This window comes from Dasypus novemcinctus, chromosome 1 (assembly GCF_030445035.2).
Source record: "Dasypus novemcinctus isolate mDasNov1 chromosome 1, mDasNov1.1.hap2, whole genome shotgun sequence".
Taxonomy (NCBI): domain Eukaryota; kingdom Metazoa; phylum Chordata; class Mammalia; order Cingulata; family Dasypodidae; genus Dasypus; species Dasypus novemcinctus.
Genome location: NC_080673.1, coordinates 16,986,757 through 16,998,372, shown reverse-complemented (window position 1 = coordinate 16,998,372; position 11,616 = coordinate 16,986,757). Strand labels below are relative to the sequence as shown.

Below are 11,616 nucleotides of genomic sequence, written 5' to 3'. Positions count from 1 at the left end.
TACATGTATATGCCCTCTAGGTTATCTTAGGCTATCATCTTCCCAAATGCTTCATCACTGCATAACACTGACCACCTTCAATCTAACTTCCAATATCAGTTTCCTCACCACTCATCAATGAGTAAGCCAAAGCAATAGTAAGCTGGTTAGGCTAGGCTAGGCTGCAAGCCATCACTCTGGATCCAGGCTGAAGATGGTTATTATGTCATATCATGTTTCCACAATCATCACAGCATGAAAAAATAATAGGAACTTGTCATATTGTACACTGGCTCTTAAGTCTTCATCCTGGACATGACATATTTAATTTGTCACATTAAGACACGTGGCCCCTTGAAGTGGGCTAAGGAAGTCCATGGGCCTGGAAGAAGGAAAAACAGAAAACTGATAGTCAGTTCTGCCTACTACACATTTGGCATTGTTTGATTGTATTATATGACTGTGTAATTCTATTCAGCTTTATCCTCTTTGGAGTTTGTTGAATATCTTGGGTGTGTATATTCATGTCTCATTAAATTTGGGAAGTTTGCAGCTATTGTTTCTTTAAATATTCTCTCTGCCCCCCTCTCTTTAGTCTCCTTTTGGGACTCCCAGAATATGTATGTTAGGTGGCCTGATGATGTCCCACAGTTTCTTCAGGCTCTATTTACTTGTCTTCATTCTTTCCTCTTTTCTGCTCCTCAGACTGGATGATTTAAATTATCTTATCTTTAAACTCTCTGATTCTTTCTTCTGCCAGCTCCAAAATGCTGAACTCCTTCTAGGGAGTGTTTTATTTCTGTTACTGTAGCATTCGGCTTTATTCAGTTCTTTACATAATTTCCATCCCTCTATTGATATCCTCCTTGTGTTCATCTATCATTTTCCTGATTTCCTTTAGTTCTTTGCTCATCTTTTTATTTACTTCATTAATTATATTTAGGACCATTTTTTAAAGTCTTTAGTATGACCCAGGTCTTTTCTTCATCCTTGATGGTTTCTAATGCTGTAATTTTCTCTATTGTCTGAACTATCTCATCTTGTATCTTTGTATGTTTTGTAATCTTTTGTTGAAACCTGGACATTTGATATTTTAACATGTCATGGCTAGAATTTAGACCCTGAGGTGTCCATTCCTTAAGCTTGTATCCAGCTAGTGTTATGACAGAGCTTTCCTTGAATGGCAGAACTTAGCAAAAAAAAGAAGGAAAGAGGGAAGGGGGGAAAGAAGGAAGGAAAAGAGGGAGGGAAGGAAGGAGGAAGGAAGGAAAGAAGGAAAGAAGGAAAGGAAGGAAGGAAGGAAGGAAGGAAGGAAGGAAGGAAGGAAGGAAGGAAGGAAGGAAGGAAGGAAGGAAGGAAAGAAGTTGCAGTTTGACCTATGCAAGTGTACTCCTCAGAGCTAAACCACACAGTGAGTTTAGAGAAGAGCTCAAGGCCAAAGAAAGGGGGCTCCCTGGTCTTTTCTGAACTTGTGTTCTGTCTTGGGCATGTGTGTGCAGCCCTGGTAGTCCTCCATTTACATGGATCTAGATATCCCATCTTCCCTAGGAAACTGTTCCTGTGGTCCCAGGCACTAAATTGTATATCCCACAGGGAGCAGTCCCTTACCCCAGGCAACCACAACTTGACTGCTCTCCCATAGTATTCTATAGCAGAGCTTTCTGAGCTGTCTTCTACATGCAGGCAAGTTTTGGGATGGTAAGCCTGCAACGAGTGTTGTGGTTCAATCTGTCAGACCATCACCGGACAGATTGGGCCAGACCTACATGCTACTGAAATATATATGATAGTTACTCTGCTCTTTCTCACACTAGAACCAGGAACCTGGGACCCACAATGGGAGTGTGGCTTGCTCTGTGCCCAGCCAGTGAGGAAATAGATGAGGGGCCAGCAAAAACATCAAGGGAGCCTATTATTTTTAAGTTGCTTTTTCTTGACCCATGCTTGCCCAGTTACTACAATCCTCTACTTGTTTTCTGGACCTTTGAGAAAGATGCTTCTATCAGTTCTTGCAGGTCGTTCAAAACTTCTGTGGGGGTGGGGAAAGGAGACTTGGAACTTCTCGCTTTGCTTCAAAATCTTGATTAGGGTAGGCCCTGCCTTTATGATAGAAATTCAGGCACAAAATTTTTACCACTCCCCCTCCCTTGTATTAAGGTATTCTTGATTTTTTTTCTAATAATCTGGAATTTGAAGATCCAGGTTTTTATTAATTTTATTATATATTCTAACTCTTTCATTTTAGAAATCATTCTTAACATTATATTAAACCTGCATATACAAAATCAGGCATTATTAGACTTAGCTATAATTTGTGTTTATTGCTCACCACCATTTCTTCCTGTTTTCTTGAACTATTTGTTCTGATTTATTTGCTGGTTTACTGCAATTTTTTTTTCCTCAAGAATTTTTTTAAGGAATATTTTCATGGTAAATGAATAATATGCATCTGAATCCTTTCATATCCATATATGACTTTCTATTGCATTCACCTAAATGATTGTTTGCTTGGATATTGAAGTGAAATCCATTTGCACAGAAATCCATCTGAATATTCCATTGCATTCTAGAATTTAAGGTTAGGGATGAGAAGTCTGTTGCCAGTTTGATTCCTTTTTTTAATGTGGATGAACTATTTGGATTTTTTAAAATAATTTTATTCTTTATTTTCTTTTAAATGTTACATTAAAAAAATATGAGGTCCCCATATATCCCCCCACCCCATCCACACCACCCCTCCCACATCAACAACTCTTCCATCATTGCGGCACATCCACTGCACCTGGCAAATGCATTCTAGGGAACCACAGCAGCACATTGACAGTGGTCCACATTGTAGTCCACACTCTCCCCCAGTCCACCCAGTGGGCCATGACAGGACACACAACATCCAGCATCTGTCCCTGCAGCACCACCTAGGACAACTCCAAATCCTGAAAATGCCCCCACACCATATCTCTTCTTCCTTCTCCTGACCATCAGCAGCCACTGTGGCCACCCTCTCCACATCACTACTACAATTTCTTCCCTTACTAATCACAGTAGTTCTCCAGCAGAACACCAGTAAGTCCACTCTAATCCATACTCTATTCCTCCATCTTGTGGACCTGGGATGGCTATGTCCAGTCCCCCTCTACATCAAGAGGGAGTTTAGATTCCACATGGCTGATGGATGCAATTCTCCTGCTTGCAACTGTAGGCACTCTTGGCTCCCTGGTGTGGTGGTTGACCCTCTTGACCTCCCTGTCAGCTGACCAGGGTAAGTCCAAGAAACCAGAGGGTAGGAGCTGCAAGTCTGCTGAGGTCCAGGGCCTGGCCGTCACATGGACAGTTCAGAGATTCAGGTCTCCTGAGTAAACACCAACCTATTTGGATTTTTTGCCCTCCTTATTTGAAGGCAAAAAATATTTTTTCCTTTACTCTTAGAATTCAAACATTTCACCAGGTATTTTTTTCCAGATGCACATCTACTTTGATATTTCTAAGCAGAATTTTTGAGATCTGAAAGATTAAGCATTTTTCTTCAGTTTATGATAAATTTTACTCTTAACTTTTTTCTTAAATATAGTTTTTATTTTGTCTATCCTGTGTTTCTGGATAAATTACTCAGTGGATTTTGGCACTCAGTCTATTCTGCAGAGTTTACTTTTTTTATCATTTTTCTCAAGGTATCTCTAACTTTTATCATTATCTTTTATGCTACCTTCTAAGAATATTCCTTGAATTTGTCTTCCAGTTCAACTGAATTAAAAGTATGAAAGTAGAGATTTTGTTTCTCAGTGAGTCTAATGATTTTTCCAGCAATCATTTTTTTTCTTAATTTCAAATAGTATATATACTTTTCAATTGCTCCTTTCTTATAAGGTCTCATATTATCAAAAGACTATAAAATATCATTGAGAATAAGGTTTGCCATTTTTATATACTGCCATATTTTCCCATTAATTCTCTTTTAATATAGGAATGTTTTCTCTGATTTCTCATATTTGTCCAAATTTTTCAAGATGTGGATTCACATCATATACGTAATTATTTGTTACTTTCATTCTCAGCTCACATTTCTAAATAACAGTGTCGCCAGTGCTAGTCAAACTGTGTGCCTTGGACCTACAGCATCGGTTTCACAGGGAAGCTTGTCAGAAATGTAGATGCTCTACCCTTAACCTAGAGTTACAGATCAGAATCTCTCATGCGGGACTGAGGAAAGAGCTTTTAATAAGTCAGGTGATTCTTTCACATGTCAAAATTTGAAAAGCACTGGATTTGCAGCTCTTATGGACACCAGCAGGAATTGTTCTGAGCAGGCTGGAATAACCTTGGCTATAGTAGAGAAAAGCAGGCAACTGTCGAATTCTCCAGCCCAAATATCCTACTTCATTTCCAGAGCCGTTCCCACCAAGTTAAGCCTGGGGAAATAGGGTGGGGAGGAAAATGATGACCTCAGCTGCTGTGAGTGTGAAGGTCAAGAGGAGCTCCCTAAATCCTTTAATTGCTCCTTTCTAGTCTCTCCCACTCATGCCTACAAGAAGAGAGAATCCTAGGAGAATAGGTGTTTTATTAGAGCAATATTTACCTGTGGGAACTAGAAAAGGACCCATCAAGAAGGTTAGACTACCAGGGAAATCCACTGCCCTGGTGAGTTTTTGTTTATTTTGTTTTGTTTTCTCCTCCGAGTTTGTTGTGGCAACCTGAAGTCACCTGGGCCCTGCACACTTTCCTCTGCCTCTGTCACCCATGCTAGGAACTCCCTGCAGCAAATCTTCCACTTTAGTAAACGGTCAAGCCAGTCAAGCGGAGGGAGGCATTGTGATAACATCTGCATCAGCGGCAGCGTTGGTTTTCTATTGCTCCCATAACAAATTGTCACAAATTTAGCAGTTGAAAGCCACACCCATTATTATTTCATAGTTCTGTAGGCCACAAGTCCAGCTTAACTGGCTCTCTTCTCTGGGTTTCAGGAGGAGGTGGCAGGGCTGTGTTCCTTCCTAGAAGTTCTGGGGATGAATTCATGCCCAAGTTCTTTCAGATCATTGGTGGAATTCAGTTCCATGTGGTCTTCGGACCAAGGTCCTCCCTTCCTTGCTGGCTGTCAGCTGAGGGTTGTTCTTAGTTTCCAGAGGCTGCCATGTTCCTTGGCTGCTGGACACCACTCTTCATCCTCAAAGCCAGCAACAGTGGGTCAAGTCCTCACGCTTCACATCTCTCCTGCTTCCTGCTTCCACAGCATCTCTGGCGGACTCTTTGCTTTCCTCTACTGATTTTAAGGACTGTAGTGATTACATTCATCCTATGGAGATAATCCAGGATAATCTCCCGATGTTTGGTTCAGTTGATTAGTAACATTAATTCCATCTGCAAACTCCCTTCACAGCAGTACCAAGATAAGAGCTTGATTGAGTAACCAGGGGACAGGAATCTTTGGGGCACATCTTTAGAATTCTGCTTCCAGCAGCTATTTCAGTTATGCCATTAGAATGAATCCTCAAACCCTTATTTTGAATCAACTCGTCAAATACCCTGGTGTCCAGCCGTGCTCACTCTCGGCCTTTCTGCTTATCATTGAGAGGTTTTGATGACTCACTCAGGAAGCACTTTTTCTTACTTCTTAGGAAAATGAACCCTTTGTGCTGAATTATGTGGTAAGAAATACTAATCAGGGGAGTAGATGTAGCTCAGTGGTTGAGCACCTGCTTCTCACATACAAGGTCCTGGGTTCAATACCCAGTACCTCCTGGGAAAAAAAAAGAAATACTAATCAACTTTTTCCTCCATTCAATCCCATTTGCCTCTTGTGAAACAGAGATGACTCAGAGTTTTGGATCTGATGACAGCCTTTCCCTTTGTCTAGGACTTAACTATATATTATTTTGCCCTAATCTGTATATTTCTTTGATCATTAAATTGGTATTTGGAGAGTTAAGGTAAATTTATTGGTTCGGGTTACTATCTAATAGGGACCAGGAAAAAAAAGATATTAAGAGAAACTATATGCTCTTGGTCATATTGCCTTTCAAAGTGCTAATAACCCATAGTCAAGATTTGAATGAAATGGAATTAAATGACTTTTATTTCAAAACTGAATTGAATATGACAGCTAACAAATATCCAAAAGCTAAATTTAAAATGGCAACGGTTTAAAATGTTACATTTTATGTGTTTTGCTAATGCTCTAAATAAAAAGACTCAAAACACTGAAGTCCCAAATAGTTTTTGAAAACACTGAAGATGGAAGCAACATAATTTGAGAATGTAATAACTGGGAATCCTTTGAAGATCAGGCAGCCAATGTGGCTTTAGGCCACAAAGAGGTTTAATTTAAAAGCTGAGAGCAAAACCAGTCCTTTCATAATTATTTTAAGGGAACCTTGGGTACACTTACTCTCTGGCAGAACCATGGTGTATAATAAAAAGAAAGCATTTCTCGCCTGCTTGGCTTATTTCATTCCTAATCAGCAGCATTAATTCAAATTAGCTTTGCAATCGATTGGTGTCTCTCAACCCTATGAAGTTTCTCTTCTTTCTTTTGATATTAGCATAGCTCCGCTCTTAAAGAAGCTCCCATTCAAAGGCTATATCCGTTAGTGTCCTATGGCATCAGAGGGATTCATCAAATGATTCAAATAAAAGTCAAAATTAGATGTGGGGCATGGATCCTCCCACATGAGAGGTTCCAAACAACAGAAGGCTGAGAAGGTTGAAAGTCAGTCAACATAGACATAAGTACTGAATGTAAAAACTTTTTTGGACCTGGAAAGTAGTGGCATTAAGCTCTGAAATATTTTGAGAGGAAAACCAGTTCAATCATCTACCTTTAATTCTGTGAGAGAAATGTTGGAATGTTAAGGTGTTTTAAAGATGCTACCTTCAAAATCTGCCAGTTTGGGGCATTTTATTATCTGGTATTAGTTTAACACTAATGATACACTGCTATGTATAAATTGTACGTAAGAGTTACGTTTCATGACACCAAGGCTAAAAATGTGTGATTGCCGATTTCTTTCCTCTACTTCACTTAACCTCTGTGATTTCATGAATGTGACCGAAGACAATGAGTTTAGATTTCCTTTTCCTCTATAGAGAAATGATTGTTAATGATAAAGATTTCAATTTTTAAAATTTTGGGTTGCTTACCTTGGCCTCTGAGAAGAGTGCTGACAATTGTGAATGCTGAGTTAGCAGACCCAAACAAAATTATATTCTAGCTGTCAAGGATTCTTTTAGAAGCAAATTAGTCTTTAATCCATACCCTAAAAATGCTGAATTCCTCAAAGTAATTAAAAAGCAATATCTATTCATTTTAATAAAGTTTTATGTGTATTGATTTTGGTGCCCTACAGATGGACTTGGCTCAGATCATGAATCTGGTACTTACTGCTTGTAAGTCTATGAATGGATAAACTTCCCAAAACACAAATTTCCATTAAAAATATGCAGACAAATTATCATAAGGATTGTCATAAGAATTAGAGGCAAATATGTCTACTATATCTAGCATGGTGTCTGGCACATGGCAAGAACTAAAAGAAGTCGTTTTTATTTTATTTTTATATTCCATGCTTTTGATGACAAAGAAGACAATATTGTTATGGACATTACTATTTTTTCTTGCGGGGGTGGGGGGTGTAATTTTAGCCACCAGAAGCATGCAGTCTAATTTTATGTTGGATTTAGCCCAGTGTAATTTAGTCACCATAAATTTTTATGTTGGAAAGGTCTACTCATTTCTGTCCTGTTTTCTAAAGCTAACCTGTATAACATTTCTCTTATCCACCAAGGTAGCACTCCCCCTCTTTAGCCAAAATATTCATTTCAAGAAATAGCAAAGATAATCCACCACAAAATATATTTAGCTACACATCTTCTCCAAGTAAATGAATGAACAAAGGGCTCACTAGAACAGGGGTCCAAGATCCAAGAAGTTAGATGTTGCTGCTTAGGCAGACTAAATATACGATTGGAAAAAAGAATTAGAATTCTACCAGTTTAGGCTTTGATTTGCTTTTTTCACTTCAGTAGTCATTTCTTTTTGCAATGTCCAAGTGAAGTTATTAAGGAATTATAGAATGTTGGAACTTAGAGGAATTTAATTCCTCTAATAAACAGATCCTGTATTTAAGCCTCAACATTTTATAGAATTTTTTTAAAAGTCCAAAGAGGTTAAGTACATGGCCAAAGGCCACATAGCTAACAAGTGGCAAAAGCCCCAATTACTAATTTTTTAAATTCAGCAAATATTTACTGAGTTTTCATTATGTACAAGGCACTGTGATAGGTACCGGATAGAGACAAATATGAATAAGGAATTGCTTTACCCTGAAGGAACCCTTCTCCAGCTCTTTAATTTCTCAATATTTATTGCTTTATATCATCTCTGAACCCGTGAGGCATGTACATTCCTAAAGGAGAAAGAACATCCTCACATTGGACTCCTTAATAGAAGTTCAAGTTTAAAATCTAAAGTTAGATATTTGGCTATGAAAAAGAAAGAATATGAAAGAACTTTAGATGTTGCCTGAAGTAATGTTTTTAAATTTGAAAATATATATGATAGTTTGTGACCCAGAGAAAAGTATAATTTGCTTAGCCCAGGAGGCTCATTTTTAGCTAAAATTATGTCCTGGTCTGGTGCTTTTAAATTAAACTTTTACTACTTAACCATGTAAAGTATTTGATTTTTGAAAAGGCCTTATAATCAAGCAATTAACAAAAGAATACAAGGACATTTATAAAATGTAGAGAGAGACTAAAAGGGATATAGCCAATTTTAATGCCTTTCTAATTTTAAGACTTTCTTTTCAAGTCTTGTTTAAATTAGTTCCCTTTGAGAGAAGGAAAAAAAAAATACCTTCTTACTTCTGTGCCTCAAGGAAAAAAATTCATGAAACAGTCAAAAACTGGTTTTGGCAATTAATATCTGTTGCTCGAAGGATGTAAATATAAGTGTATATGACTGCATCCTTTCATGTACAGAGCCAAATGGGTACACTCCCACGGGTGTCCGAACCATCTCTCAGGTAACTGAAACCTATCGTATTTTGGACCTGAACAAGCTGATCGCGTAGTTTCCTATGTGTTTCTTATTTATTATATAAAACATAAAGCATGCCCTTAAAAATAGAAGGTATCCATGTATTACCCTAACAGACATTGCTCTCCATATGACTCATGAAACTGATGAGCATCCCTCAGACTGAAACTGACAGGATGAGTTGGTTGCCTAACTCTATTCCACACATCCACCCACGTTTCTCTTTTGTAACTGGTCACTTTCTGATTTCTTCTGAGTGATTTCTATTTAAGCATCTGCTTAAAATTTAGTTGTCAAAATCTGCTTGCTTCAGAAACAGGCTCTCAAATGTGACCTTCCTTTGGAAATTTAAAACTATAAGGAAATTTGGGATTCTCTAATGTTTCTGAGTTTAAGAAGAAGAGATTTAAAAGGTAATATTGACGGTGCCAAATACATTGTTCTTGCTTTTATTGCCAGTCCTCTTCTAGTTCTACTTCAGAGCTCAATTAAAGACCTGAAATGCTAAATATAATCTGTTCACACTTTGGTTAGGCTCACAAGATCGGCTTATTTTCTTAAGAGTTAATAACCTACTCTAGCTAATGAAATGTTCTATGCTGAAAATACTATAACCATATGATTTTTATAACAAATTTTAAAACTCTCCAAGTTTACTACTCTAAGAAACTGATCTACTATTCAGAAAGAAGACTTTCTGTAATCATACTTAATGGCAATAGTGTATGCATTACTCTTCACATCTTAAGAATTGTTTTGGGGATACGTACAATATTTTAATATGGGGAGACTTGCAATTCTTTTGACAATTTTTCCAACTCCATTCTACCTGATTGGCAATAATATTGATTACTTTCCTTTCCATTTCTTTTAAAGATATCTCCACCTTGCAAAAGGTAAAAGGGAAGGGGGGGGCAGAATGCCTTTAGAAATTCAGTTCAGTAGCTCTTCCCTGTGCCTCCACCTTACTCAAATACTGAGCTCAGTGTTATGGAACAGGAGATCACGGCCCTGTCCTTTAGGAGGTTATGGTCTGATAATGGTTATAGTTTTGTACCTAAGCAACTGATCCAGGGAAAAAAACAATAAAGAGGGAACGAGAGGTGGATCTAAAGAATTGTGGGGAAAGAAAAGAGGGAAGGAGCAATTCTAACTAGCAGTACAGAGAGTCCTTTGGGAAAGGAAGGACTTGATAAGGTTTTGATGCCTGGAAAAGATTTCTGGAGCAGAGGATGAAAATTTGGATTCAGGAAATAGCTGGAGCCAAGGTGTGTGAAAAGGAAAGTTCAGCGCACTTGGGGAACTTCTACAGAGCAGGTGATGTGTGAAAGAGAGCAATGTGTGGTCAGCTGAGGCTTTACGTTATGTTTTATTTCTAATTTACTTGTATTTTTGTTTGTGACATTTTAATCTCATAATGTCAGATTAACAGGCAAAGTTTTGTTGTTGTTGTTGTTGTTGTTTTAAGTGGCCTATTCCAACCTGAGGCTCACAAATAGAGGGTTATTGGTACTGGCTGTGATGTGAATATTTTTAGGATAGTCCAGTTTCTAGGATTAAAGGAGCTAGGCTAATCTAAGTTGTGAGATGTGATAAAGACAGAAGGACATTTAGTTTCTAAAAAACAAAATTGTCCTCTTTTGACAATTTGGTGACCTTTTCCTTTAAAGAAGCCCCATTCATAGTTAAGGTTTTAACTCCTATATACTGGGAGCAGTTGTCCTCAGTTTTACTGGATTTGCTTCAGTTTATTTGTGGACATTGGACATACTCTCCTCTTCTCAGATTTGTTCATCTGTTATGTCATTTCTCTACTTGCAAGTCAACTGCGTTAATTTCCAAAAGGATTCTCTGGTGTGCCTGTTGTGCTGACTCTGGCAGGCATGCATTCTCTCAAAGATGATTTCATGGTCTGAGAACGTTTTCTATTAAGGGCCTGTTAGTAAATATGTAAGCTTTGCATGCACGCAGTCTCTGTCTCAAGCACTCAACTTGACCATCGTTGTACTGCAAAAGCAGCCAGGGACAATATGTAAATAAATGGGTATGTCTGTGTTCTGAGTGAACTTTCCTTTTGGACACGAAAACATGATTTTCATAAAATTTTACATACTTTGCAATACTATTCATCTTTTGATTTTTTTCAATCATTTAAAAATAAAAATAAAGGTTCTAAATGCATGGGCCATAGGGGCAGGATATGGCCTGCAGGCTCTAGGTTGCCATCGTTTCATCTAAAATGTCAACACGGTGGACCCATGGTGCTTCTAAAACATATATTTTTCCAAATAATATCTCTGTGAGGATGTCATTATTCTTTGACTTTAGATACTAACCCTGCTGTTTCCTACCACTAACCATTCCACCTCTATTACTTAATCTGTTATTGTCATCCTTAGCTATTATGCACAATTTATATACAATGGCTTATTTAATCGTTTTATTTAATCTATTTATTCTATTTATTTAATCTATTTAATCTATTTATTAATTACTCTATGTGGTGTGGGTAAGAAAACAACACAGATAATTAAGGAACTTGTGCGTGATTACACAGTTATTATATGGCAGATGCAGGATCCATCCCTGTTTGTTCCTCCTAAATATGG

At 37.8% G+C, this 11,616-nt stretch overlaps 1 protein-coding gene across 2 annotated transcripts in view; it reads left to right on the top strand.

Moving 5' to 3' along the window:
* Positions 1 to 11,616, top strand: part of GALNTL6 (polypeptide N-acetylgalactosaminyltransferase like 6) — a 1,335,131-nt gene that overhangs the window by 943,507 nt on the left and 380,008 nt on the right. The gene's annotated exons all lie outside the window — the stretch shown is intronic.